At 38.0% G+C, this 13,672-nt stretch overlaps 1 long non-coding RNA gene across 1 annotated transcript; it reads right to left on the bottom strand.

Annotated features, from left to right (window-relative positions):
• Nucleotides 1–567: 567 nt before the first annotated feature.
• On the bottom strand, nt 568–7,331 carry LOC148800712 (uncharacterized). Its single transcript, XR_016085306.1, has 2 exons — nt 6,883–7,331; nt 568–6,723 (listed from the first exon to the last, which is right to left on the bottom strand). It is a non-coding gene; the product is annotated as an uncharacterized LOC148800712 (long non-coding RNA).
• Between the last annotated feature and the right edge of the window lie 6,341 nt (nt 7,332–13,672).

The raw sequence follows: 13,672 nt of genomic DNA, 5'->3' as shown, positions 1-13,672 counted from the left end.
TATAATGTAATTTAATTTTTAATCATTTAATTTAAGGTAGACCTCTGTCTACCTTATCGAACATTAAAAGCCTATTTTATTGGAATTTACACCAAGAGATAGTATATTAGAGTGAGGCCTAAGGGGTACAATCATAAATATCTTCCTTATTATGATCAGAATGCAAGATTGTTGCAAAAAAAAATGCAAGATTGTTGCTTTTCATTTCAATCTCAACCAGCCTCTCATATTTTCTTATTTAACCAGCATTTCTTGGAACTATTACCATCATATTTTCAACAGGAAGAGAATAACAAGAAATAGCCAATAAATTAATAACTTGGTAAATTTTGTTTCATGAGCACACAAAACCATTGGTGTCATTATAATAGTCAGAGTTCATAGAAATCGGAATATATATACATACATACATACATATATATATATATATATATATATCCCATGAGTATTAATGATTCTTGAAGATTTCAATTCACCTAGTTGAGCCAACATGTCCAAAATATGAATGTGGTAGAAATGAGAATGCTTAGATGGATGAATGGTAAAAGTAGAAAAGGGTTAGAAATGTAGTCATAAAAAGGATCCTATCAAAAGCTCGGATAGCTGATAAAATGAGATAAAAGCAAGTTAAGATAGTTTGGTCCATAAAAACCATTTACAACACCAATTAAATGCAAGTGACTTGTTACAAGTTAAAGGGGCTAGAGGAGCCAGGGATAAAGTAAAAAACACTTAGATGATCTTGGAAAATATAAACGTAGTATGGCTGTAACAAAGATGAATCCAGAATCCAAATAAGCAAAGTCGAGCTATAGGAAAATGAAACAGTAAACTAATAAAGAATTGAAGAAAACTTATCAGTGTAGCTGAGTCACAGCATGAGTCCGCTCTCCTTAAAACCGATTTCGCCACCTCTTTGGAGTATTTCCGTTGATGTAGAAGGATACTGGCGATTAGCCTCCAGGATATAATAGCTCTTAGCCTTGGCATTGTGTGCACTCATAGCCCAAAGTAGCAAACCAAATTGTTGTGTGCCCAAAACGAAAAAGAAAAACACAGTGAGAAAGGGCAAAAGATGCGTACAAAAGAAGAGAGCAAGAATGCACCTTTTAAGGGCCAAAGTTCACTACAATATAAATGCAGATGTCACGGCTACTAAGAAAAACCCAGGACAGAAATGTCTCTCAACAACTCCCATCAACTTTGGGAGTTCTCCCATGCAATAGGAAAGTGAGCGGTTAAAAAAGAGAACGTTTAAAATTGGGCTCTTGGTTAAAATGTTGAAGTTTTAATGGAAAAACCGAAAAGAACATAAATAAAGATAGGGCAAGGGCCCTGAACCTACGTGTGCGGCGCAATTGGGTGCAGTTTGTCAATTTCGTGAACATTAGCGGTAACTTAAGAAATTTACCCTTTTTATTACCCATTGAACATCCTTCATGGGATCTCCAATCACAAAGGTTAGGTTGTCACCATTTTTCGTTTAATTTATGGGCTTTAAACCCATCCCCCTTGATGTATCTAAGACTAACAGTAGGGGTAGCTTAAGGTGTTTTTACAAGCACACAATTAGATTGATTAAATTTTTCTAACATTCTTTCAATATAATGAGATTGTGTCAATGCAAACCATCAGGAGTTTTATTAAATTTTATTTCTACGATTAAATCTACTTCTCCTATATCTTTCATATCAAAGTTAGATGAGAGGAATTTCTTTATGTTTTTAATTACATGTAAATCTGCACCAAAAATTAACATTTCATACACATACAAACATATTATTAGTCCTGAATTCTCGTTGAATTTGTTGTATACATAACTATCTGCATCATTTACAACAAATTCATTATTTATTAGAACAGTATTGAATTTTTCATTCCACTGTTTACGAGCTTGTTTAAATCTATATAATGATTTAACTAGTTTGCAAACTTTATATTTTTGTCTTGGAGCTTTAAATCCCTCGGGCTAATCCATATACATTTTTTCTTGTAAATTCCTGTCAATGAATGTAGTTTTTACATCCATTTGATGTATAATTAATATATATATATATATATATATATATATATATATATGCTATGGCAACTAGGACCCTAATGGTTGTTACTTTTTGTTACCAGATAGAAGGTGCCAAAGTAGTCTACACCCTCTTTTTGTTTGTACCCCTTGTGCTATATATCAACCTTTTCTTAAACTTATCTATGGTTCCATTGAGTTTTAGTTTTTCTAAACACCCACTTACAACCAATGGTTTTAGTTCCCAAAGGTAGGTCCACCAATTCCCAAGTATAATTAGCCATAATTGATTCTAGCTCACTATATATGGCCTCTCTCCAAAAAGATAAATTTACAGATGTTATAGCTTTTTAATGTGTTATAGGATCATCCTCTACCAAATAAGTGACAGTCTTCTCCTAAGTTTGTTTCTTTTCTGGGTCTCTTACTTCTTCTAAATTCTTATTCATCACCTTTCTCATTTGTCATAATAGTTTGGCCAACCTCTCTTGTTCTTTTAATAATTCGTTGTTTCAATGAAAACACATTATCAAAAAATTCTGCATCTTTTGATTCAATAAAAGTATTTGGCTCTAATATATTATTTTTTGTTTGTACAACTAGGAACTTATATGCTACACTATTTTCAGCATACCCGATAAATGCACAATCACTAGTTTTTTGTCCTAGTTTCTTCTTTTTGGGTTCAGGAAAACCCACTTTAGCTAGACACTCCTACACTTTCAAATATTTCAGGTTTGGTGTGTGTTCTTTCCATAATTCATAAGGTATTTTTTCTAACTTTTTTAGAGGGAATTTTGTTTAATATATGACAAATAGACAAAATAGCTTCCCCCACATGTTAGAAGGTAATCTTAAACTTATTAGCATTGCATTTAACATTTCCTTGAGTGTTTGTTTTTTCTTTTTAGCTATTCCATTTTGTTTAGGTGTATACAGGGCTATTGTTTCATGTATTATTCCATTTTCTTCACAATATTTGAGAAACTATGCATTCTCATATTCCCTACTTCTGTTAGATCTTATTCTCTTTATTTTTCTGTTTAATTGATTTTCAACTTCCATTTTATATTTAACAACGGTTTCCATTGCTTCATCTTTAGTAAATAAACTCTAGTGTACCTAGAGTAGTCATTTATAAAGGTAATATAATAATGTTTTCCTCCTCTACTCATTAAGTTTCTAAAATCTCCTAAATTGGTGTGAATTAATTCCAATAATTTGGATTCTCTTTCAATTGATTTAAAATTTTTCATGGTATTTTGCTTCATGGGTTCAAAGGGTCAACAATTCATGAGAAAGAGAAATTGTGCTGTTAACGAAATTAATAATTGGAATAAACAAAAATTTGGAAATATTTTTGAAAAAACAAAGAGTTATAGAACACCTAAAAATTGTTCAAGAGGAGCTTGTCCACAATCAAAATAGAAGTGATATTGTTAATAAGGATATTGCTTTACAAAGGCACCTGACAAAATTCTAGCTAAGGAATAAATATTTTGGGTCCAAAAATCAAGAATTCAATGGTTGAGACATGGGGATAAGAATACTATATTCTTTCATACCTCTATGTTAATTATAAGAAATAAGAATCATATTCTTAAAATAAAGAATGATGAAGGAAGATGGATTATAAAAGAACACTTTGTTAGGAAATTTGAGGAAAGATTTAGAGGTAGTGAATTAACACATTTAAATAATGCGATTGAAGAACTAGAAGAGGTGATTACAGAAAATCAAAACTTAGATCTCATAAAGGAAATAAACTCAAAAGAAATATGAGATGCTATAAGCTCTATGGGGGACACAAAGGCACCTGGTCTTGATGGACTAAATGCTTATTTTTTTTCGAAAAATATAAGCATATCATTGGACAATCAGTAGAAGATGTTGTAAAAGCCTTTTTCCACTCAAGGCACATGACACAGAACATTTATAGCATTAATTCCAAAGACTAATAATCCAGATTGTACTGACAAATTTAGACTTATAAGTTTGTGCAATACTATTTACAAAATAATAGCAAAGATTTTAATGAACAGACTGAAGCCACTCCTAGGTAATATCATTTCTCAATTTTAAAGTTCCTTTGTGCTAGGGAGACAAATAACAGAAACATTCTAATAGCTCACAAAATGATGGACTTAATGAAAAAGAGAAAGGGCAAGGTGGGATTAATGGCCTGCAAAATTGATAAGGAAAAAGCTTTTGACATTCTTGAATGGGATTTTATCCAAAAACCCTAAAAAAATGGGCTTTCATAACAAATGGATAAATTAGGTTATGCAATGCATAACCTTCTAGGGGAATGGATCTCCAACAAGGAACTTTGATCTTCTAGGGGAATCAGACAAGGAGACCCTTTGTCTCCATACATATTTGTGTTGTGCAGTGAAAGGCTATGTAGACATGAATAAAAAGAATAATCAAAACAAGGAAATTCTAGGCTTTAAAACATTGAGAACTGGACCAAGCATTCCAATTCTTCAGTTTGCATATGATTGCATTATATTTGCTAAAGCAAGCAATGACAATGCCCTGATAATAAAGGAAACTATGGAATTGTATGCAAGTGCCTCAGGTCAGAAGCCGAACTTTGAAAAATAGACTATATTCTTTTCAAGAAATATGCACAAAAGACTTCAAAAAGTCATTTCTAGGGTCTTAAAAATCCCAGTTGATAGGAAAAAAGGAAATTACTTAGGGGCACTAATTATTGAAGAGTAACCAAAGAAAGCATTAATAAGGTGGAAGACAATATAAATAGGAAGATTGCTGGATGGAAAAGAAATTCCCTCTCTTTAGCAGGAAGAGTCACTCTAATTAAAGCCTCAGTATCCATGATGTTGCAGTTTATGATGAGATCTTTCAAGTTTTCCAAAGTATTGATTGAAATACTAGAGAAGAAACAAAGAAACTTCCTTTGGAGATTTAAGAAAAAAAAAAAGAAATTTAATTTGGTTAACTGGGACACAATTTGCAAGAGTAAGGATAATGGGGGGTGGGGATTAAAGAAACTGCATGGATAAATTCTTCTACCTAGCAAGGCTAGATGGAAGGTGTTAACGCAACCAAATAATCTATGGGTGAGAATAGTTAAAATTAAATACATGAAAAATGAAAATTTCTGACTAATTAACCCAAAGAAAAACATTTCCTGGGCCTGGAGGGCAATATTAGAAGGTAGAGAAATCCTAAAAAAATGAAGATGCTTGGAGAACAGTGAATGGCCAGTCAATCAATTTTTGCAAAGATATTTGGGTGGAAAACACCCCATTGGAAAGTATTAGTAATAGTAGCGATCATGATCAAAACCCAATGGTAAGTGATGTTATTAATGATGCAAAAGCTTGGGACCCTGATCAAATATTAAACCTTCCCCAGAACCTTTGGGAAAAGATTGGAGCCATCCCTATCCCAAATAGAGATCAACAAGATTCTGCTATATGGAAATCAGATTCCAAAGGAATTTTTTCAATTAAAACGGCCTACAAATTGATGGGGGAGGAACTCGGTTAGAATAATGTAGATGACAGATTGGGAAAAATTTGGAGATTAAAGTGTCCACAAAGGATTATTTTCTTTCTCTACCTATGCTTGAAACGGAGGATTATAACAAATACTAGACTATGGAACTGGGGTTTAAGAACAAATGCAGATTGTTCCTTCTGTGGACAGGATGAAGACATTGAGCATTTTCTTATGCATTGTCAGATGCGAAACAAGTCTGGGAAAATATAGGGATAAATGAAATATTTCTAAACTATAATGAATCTGTATTAGAATGGTGGGATAGGATTATAACCAATACAGTTAGAAACAAGAATGAGTATTGTTGATGCTCGGATTGGCTAAGGACAACATAGTAAATTTGTTTTGCTCCCCGGACGGGCTGGCTAGTAGATGGATCTAAGGGGCTCTGAGGTTGAGGGCTAGAGAAGCCCAAAGTGTGCTATGACCGAGGGCTAGTGAAGGTCAGTTGAGGCCAAGTACTTGCAAGAAAGGGAACGTTAGAGGCCCTGGGTAATAACCCGAGGTGGGGACTCCAACGGTCAAGTTAGTGAGGGCATACTAAATAGGGCGGACGAGGTCCGTGTAGTTCGAACGAGGTCACCAAAGAGCTGGAGAGCAAGAGAGTTTGGAGAGATGAGAGTCTGGGCCAGATAGAGAGAGAGACCCCTTACCTTGGGGGTGATATGCCCTATTTATACTTGAAGTCCCTTGTAAGCGAACACATGCAAACGGTCAGGATGTGATCCGGCCCTGACAGGGATGTCATCCGATCTCGCCGCGTGGGGTCACACCATTGGTCCCGCGCTAGGCGCCAACCTCTGCTCTACCAGATGCGTTGATTGGCTCTGCCCTTGGCCATGAGTTCTGCTTCAACCGAGGCACGCTGCATCTAGGCAACGCTCATGCATTCGGAGGACGTTCCATGTGTCTCCGAATCGGGTGAAGGACTGAAGCGTGCTAGAAGCCTTCAACCTTCAGCTCCTCTCCTCTCCTCTTGCAGACAAACCTCACACTCTCTCTCCCCATCCGTCTGGCCGACTGCACAACCATCACTGCCGGTGATAGGATCAACCTCAGGTATTGTATTTTTTGCATCTCTTCTTCTTCCATTACAAGTAATGAAGAGTTCACCGACTACAATTCTTAACTGCACGCACCACTCGCTGACTGAAATCTACTCTCTCCATGTCCTAATTGTGGGGAATACTTCAGTAAACTTCGAAAATTAGAAACCATTCTCCTCTGGAATCCCAGAACAAGTTTTCAAGTGTCAAATAAAGCATCTTACAGAAGGTAATGAAACCAAAGCCAATCAAAGACTATATGGAAGAATACGGTTTCTATCTGACCTATTTTCCATTGGAGAAGGGATCAGAAAAAGTCCACCTCTGAGAGCTCGTTGACCCAATACGCCGTAACATCGATCCATTGAACCTCTGCAAAAGCTGGTGTTGATGAATTGCCATCGACAACGGTTTCCGGTGCAAGAACTCCTCCTTTTCCGCCATTTTCCTCTGTGATCCCCCTCTCCTCTTGCTCCTCGACCCAATATCTTTCGCATCCTTCTTCGGCATGCATATAAATCGATTACCCATCTTAAACAAATTGGATTATTGAAGGCAAAGAACACCCACAAATGGCTCTATTGATTTCGTTGGAAAATGGACAGAATCACAAGAGTCTCTGGCTCAGGGGAAGAAACGTGCTCTTAAAGAAAACCCAAATGGAACTTCCCATTCTATTGTCTCAATGGAGAGAATTTAGATGAGATTGGTCGAACAGAAAAGACATTGGGCAAATAGAATTTGTTATTTGTGATGGAAGAAGAAGAAATGCAAAGAAGAGATGCAACAAATACAATACCTAAGGTTGATCCCACCGTCGGTGATGATTGTTTGTCGTCAGCGGTGATGGTTGTGCAGCCGGTCGGGCAGATGGGGAGAGAGAGCATGAGGTTCGTCTACGAGAGGAGAGGAGCTGAAGGCTGAAGGCTTCTCGCACGCTTCAGCCCTTTACATGATTCAAAGACACGTGGTGCATCCTCCGAATGCACAAAAGTTGCTTGGACTGAAGCCAAACTCCTTGGCCACGTGTCGACGCACCTGAGGCCTGCCTAAAGCACCTACATCATTTGCCCCCCACTCTCGAGGTCATGGTGGAAGTCTTAGCTAAGGACCTCAGCTTTGGCGGAAGAGGGTGTCGCTCTTACTGGGAGGCGCTAAGTGGCCTTCTATGGCAAGGACCTTGGCTATAGCTAGGCTGGAGAGAGCGGTCTTCGGACGCGGAGTTGCTAGTGCCGATTTCGGAGTTGCTGAGGATAGTCCGGCTTGGGAGTGTGGGGACGTTAGCTACAAATGAAGCCTCGTTGGAGGTAGTCTGGCCTATGGGCATTTAGATGTCGTCCTCGACTTCGACAGGCTTCCGTTAGCTGCTATGCTAATCCCGCTCCTTGGGGAGGTTGTGGAGGGATGAAGAGCACGGAGGCGCTAGCCTCGGCTTCAGAGAGCTTGGTACTGTGTCCTCTACAGGTACGAGGTGTGTGTGCCCCCAGTAGTGTACTTCAAATGAGCTAATGAGTCCATGCGCAGGCCAGGCGTCGGCTTCTGGCCGGTCACCACCGTGTGAGGTGTAGACGACAAGTGGGTGTGTCGTGGCTGCACGCGAGATGAATTCCAGCACCAAGTGTCGTCTGCGTGCGTGATAGGTCTCAGCATTGAAAGTCTGGACCATGCCCGAGGTGGGCATCAGGTCGTGAACGTACGCGAGACAGTGGAGGTGTTTCCTTGTATCTAGTACAGAGGGCTGGTCATTCAGGTTAACTTGGTGGGGAGCCGAGCTAAGCCTTAGATGGCAGAGGAAGCTTTAACACAAGCTGGCCTCAGCTTTGCTTGCCTAGGTAGGAGGATTCCTATCATTGGCCCAACACATCGGCTCGCTTTCCCATTGCTAAGTATCGGTTAGCTCGTGCTTGCATAAGGATGTTGTTGAACGCCAGGGACTTGCTGCTTGAGTAGGTGTTTGACGAGGGCCCGTTCAGCGGACAGGTCAAAAGGGTGCCTCGGCCAGGAGGGTACCTCAGCTGCTATGGGTTTCTTGTCATGCCATCAGCTTGCGGCTTCTGTGCGAGGAGGGCGGCAGACATAAAGTTGCAAGCGTCCGGGATGATGCTACCTCGAGCTGAGGGATGCACACCCTTCAAGAGGCGGGCAGAGAGAAAGTTGCCAAGGTGGGGTTGTCGCCCGAGGTGATGAGGCTTCGAGGCATGGAGGTGATGTCCCCAGCGAGGAGGGGCCGCTAAGGTGTGGGCGACGCCCAAGGTGGAAGTAGGCGACGTCCGAGGTGGAGCGAGGTGAGCTTGGATAGTCATTGGCGAGCTAAGTTGCGGAGGAGGTTGCCGAGGTCTGAGACCCATTCTGATTCACCCGGCATGGAATGTGATTTTTGCGTATTTTGTGCCTTTTTGCGGTTGCATTTCTTCTGTGTAGGGGTCGGTGCCCCCTTCCAAGAGATCACAAGTTGCAAAAATTTCATTGCTCAATAACCCATCTGCTCAAGCACCTAGGTGGGGTAAGGCTGAGGCTGAGCTTTGCCGTCGAAAACACAAGGCCCCCTTCCTTAGCGAGAAGGAAAGGGAGGCACACGCCATAGCTCTCTTGGCTATCCATCCCATGGGGAATAGGGCACGTAAACCCGTGCATGGCCTAGGCTGTGTGGAGCCCGGCCGATGCCACGGACCACCCTGGTCTGAGCAAGATGGCATTGTTCCCTTCAACATGTCTATTCTGCCATAAATTGAACCAAGCGGAGGGCCGATGCCAGCTCTCGAGCCTGGATGAGGACTTGCTCACTTGGAGGGTATCTCCGAGGCTGAAGCCAAAATCAAGGTCCGCCCCGTCAGCTGCGACCGAGGTCCAATAGGTACCCTATTACGAGGGGCGACCCTTTCTTGCAAGTACTTGACCGCAGCCGACCTCAGTCGATCTTCACTAGCCCTACTAGCCAGCCTGTCTGAAGAGCAAAACAAATATACTGTATTATCCTCGACCAATCCGAACATCAACAAGTATGATTCAAAAAAAGTGAATTTCATTCTTTGAAGTATTTAGAAAAGAAGGAATGAAAAGACCTTCAATATATAATAGGACCTTTTATATATATATATATATAATTGGAGCACAAATTAGGGTCGAATTTGATGAGAACTCAAAATTAATTTTGACGCTTATCGTAGGACCAATGGGAAATGTGCCATTGGAGCCAAATTGAGGGATGAAGATGGCCAGACCTTTTGGTCTAGTTGTAGGGAGGATACAAGAGAATATTCGATAAATGAAGCCGAAACATGGGCCGCCATTGAAGGCCATCAGATTGCAAGAAAATTCTTCCAACACAAGATTATCATCGAAGGTAATTCAAATCTCATTATCAACTGCCTCGAAAAGAAGATGGAGCCATCATGGAACATCAGCAACTTCATTTAGAAATGCGACGATATACAATATCTCAACAATCTCGATATAAGTTATGAGAGAAGCAATGGAGCAGCAGATCGATTAGCGAATATGAACCGTCATTATTCCAATAAAAATCACACAAAAACCAGAAAAAGGTACCAACTGATGAAAATAATAAAAAGAGATCTAATTAATCACCCTAAGGGTGTCAATTAAACTGGATTTGGTCCAATCCAGTCCAGTCCAATGTGAATCTATTACAAATGAATCTGGTCCAATCCAATCAAATGAATATTTTGGACCGGTTTAGAGACTGTCCAATTTGTTCAAATTCCTGTTAATTTAGATTGGATTCAACTCAAACATGGTTCATTGACACCTGTGCTCTTATCTTTTATCAATGGACCAGATATTGGCTCAATCCAATATAAATTCATTATGGATGGACCATGTCTAATCTAATATGTTATATTGGTCCGTCTGGTCCGCCCAAATTCAATGTCTTATTGATCCATTCAATCCGTTCAAATGGATTTTGATTTGGACGGAGTCCAATCCAAAACCGGTCTATTGACACTCCTAAACCACTCATAATTTAACCATGAATATATCACACTGATTGATAAGAACCCACTAGACAACCTACTCTAGGAACTCTTGAATCAAATTGTTATGCGCACCCAGAAGCTAGAAAACAAGTTGTATTTGATCAGATTAGAACCTTAAGGAAACTAAGTCCTTAAAGAATCCAATCTTGAAAACGCCATAAAGGTTGATCACTCCCTTGATAAGTCAATATATTGTATTCTACCAAGAACACAATAAGGCAAAGCTAAGTTTGCTGAAAATACCTCTGTATTATTGATGATTTCGTTTTACATAGTTGTGACTTTTATATAGGCATGTAAACATCATTATCTTATAATGAAACTCCTAATCTTATAAGAAAACTCCTAACTAATGAGGATCTCTTTAATTTAGGAAAACAAATCTGCCTTGAAATAGGAATCCTTCTAAAAGACTACAACTAATGACAATTAAGCATAGAAAAGTCAAAGTAAACAAAACAAAATAAAAACAAGTCCAAGCCCATCAATACATCTTAGCATGCGAATTGGGCATTTTCTTATCATGTCCATGCACCAAGCCCATCAATACATCTAAGCATGCGGATTTGGCATTTTCTTATCATGTCCATGTGCCTTGGTCTTATGTCATGGATTTCAATTTTTGTTCTTCAAGATTTAAGTCTTGCACATCGACTTGCATATAAAGATAGGTGATTATCCTTGGTGAAGCTTTGAAAACTTCTTGCACAGTCTTAGAATCTTCTAGAACAGCCTCTTTGTCATGCACTTTCATGATTAAATCTTGTAAAGCCTCTTTCACTCTTTTTGTCCTTGTCCTATTTACTAACCCACCGGTTCCTTGTAAAGGATCTTGAGAATATTTGGGAATATTAACTTGAACCATTTGACCAATACCTCAAAAATAAAATGACAAACATTACTAATATAGCACTTATAGCACACCCATGCACACAAACTAGATTTTAATTTGTATTTGTACTTCTTTCAAACTAGCTAATGAGCCTTAAAAACTGTTACTATTCAAGTCAAACAAGCTACGGTCTACAGGAAAGGAAATGGCAGAGTAACGTTTCCTGCGGGCGATAGACCCAACAAGTACCAACCATAGCAACGACATTTTTGCAAGCTCAGAGCCAGAGACTAGACTGACCTGACGTATGGAAAATGGGTAAACGAATTGACAGGACCCGTAAACTCTTACCAGTTCCAACTGCTGACCACAACATTGTTTCGTACCAAAGTCGTGAAGGGAAGTATCAAGTACGCTTAAACCGGGTCATAGGGATGGGGACAATGGTCCATTGATTTGATGCCACTTGTGAAGCTGATGAAAGCAAAAGTGAAGCTCCAGCTTGGTTTTCTGGCTTTCTGCGAAGCAAATTAACCTCCATCATCCTCAACCACATGAAACCAGCCATTTAAATGTGTGGGGGAGAAGTGTGAACGCGAGTTAAGTTTTGTTGACAAAAAGGGGCTAACACTATTACTTTATCAAGTACGAATTGATTCTCAATAGAGTGGAAGCAGGAAATCTTGTGAACGCGGAGGACGTTTGTTGACTTAATGGCCTCCTCCCAAAATTAAAACCAGCAGATCTATTCATCAGCTTCTTTTATGAAGTATGAATTTATTTACTAATAATAGCTTCTACAGCCGGCATGCATGCCCACTTCAATCCTTCAACCTTCTCGTCCTCATTCTCGTATATATATATATATATAACCTTCTCGTCCTTATTCTCATATATAAATTGAAAATTAATAAAAATGACAATATGATTAATAATAAATTTAAATGCTTATACTAGATAACAATTATTATTATTATTATTATTATTATTATTATTATTATTATTATTATTATTATTATTATTATTGTTGTTGTTGTTATTATTATTATTATTATTATTATTATTATTATTATTATTATTATTATATTTTGTGTTCCATTTCTATCATAAATAAAAAAGAAAATCTATGATGCAGAAAAGATATGGCATGGAAAGAGTTTTGATCAATCGAAACCCACCCATGAATTTTGATAAATAAAACCATGTTCCTTACCACGTTTATGATTCTGATTTATTGGTCAATTGTTTTCCGGATATCATATCTTTTCCATATCATAGTCGAACCCAATAAAAATAACTCTTATTTTAACAATTATTTTTATTTAATATGATGAATATATAACATTAGAAATGTTCCCAAATGTTTTTGACAAAATTTTGTACATTATCATTTTTTGTGTTCTACCTTTTTTTTAAATATTTATTATTCAATTATGACATCATGGGTTTCTTAGAAAAGTTGGACTATTGACCCACCACCTAACTAAGAAAATAGTTTTGCTTTTGGATTAGTTTTAAATTAAGGAAAATTATAGTCAGAACCGGCTATACATTTAAAATTATGCTACAGGTTAGTCTAGAAATCAACAAAACTTTGACAATTGACTCTACATTTCAAATTGTAAAAAACTCCTACCATGTCATTGGAGGCTTATGTGGCTATTACCAACATGGGACTCTTAATCAATGTTGGACACAACAATAAGTTCATATTAAAATTGCCCTTTAATGATAGGTGATTGGAAAATAAGGAAATGGTTTTTAGTTTCTCTCTCTCTCTATCACAGTCGTCTCTCTCCGCTCAACGGCTTTGTGATTTGAAAATAAATAAAAATGGTTTTCGGTTTCTATATTTATGTTCTCTATATCAATTTCTCGTGTTCTTTCTTTACCTATCATTCTCCCTCAATCTCTCTCATTCTCTTTCTCAGTCAATCTCTTCTTCTCTCATAATTTCTATTGTTCTCCTTCAGTTTCTCTCACACTCCTCTTGTTCTTTTTTTTTTATTTTCTTACACACTTATATGGTATTAATCAGACCATATAAAAGAACATGAGACCAACTTGGTATAGTTCAAAAATCGTTACACCAATTTGATAAAAGTTCACAAGAAACTCTTGGCTATGAAATTTACACCAACTTGATAGAAATTTATAACTTGATTGTACAAGTGGTTGGTCCCTTTAGTTCTTTTATACGGTCTTATTTATATTATAAATGTTTGTAAGAAAAACAAAAAAAAAA

This window comes from Nelumbo nucifera, chromosome 4 (assembly GCF_055504915.1).
Source record: "Nelumbo nucifera cultivar China Antique chromosome 4, China Antique-T2T, whole genome shotgun sequence".
NCBI lineage: Eukaryota > Viridiplantae > Streptophyta > Magnoliopsida > Proteales > Nelumbonaceae > Nelumbo > Nelumbo nucifera.
Note: the sequence above shows the minus strand (reverse complement) of the source record. Positions and strands in the feature narration are given on the sequence as shown.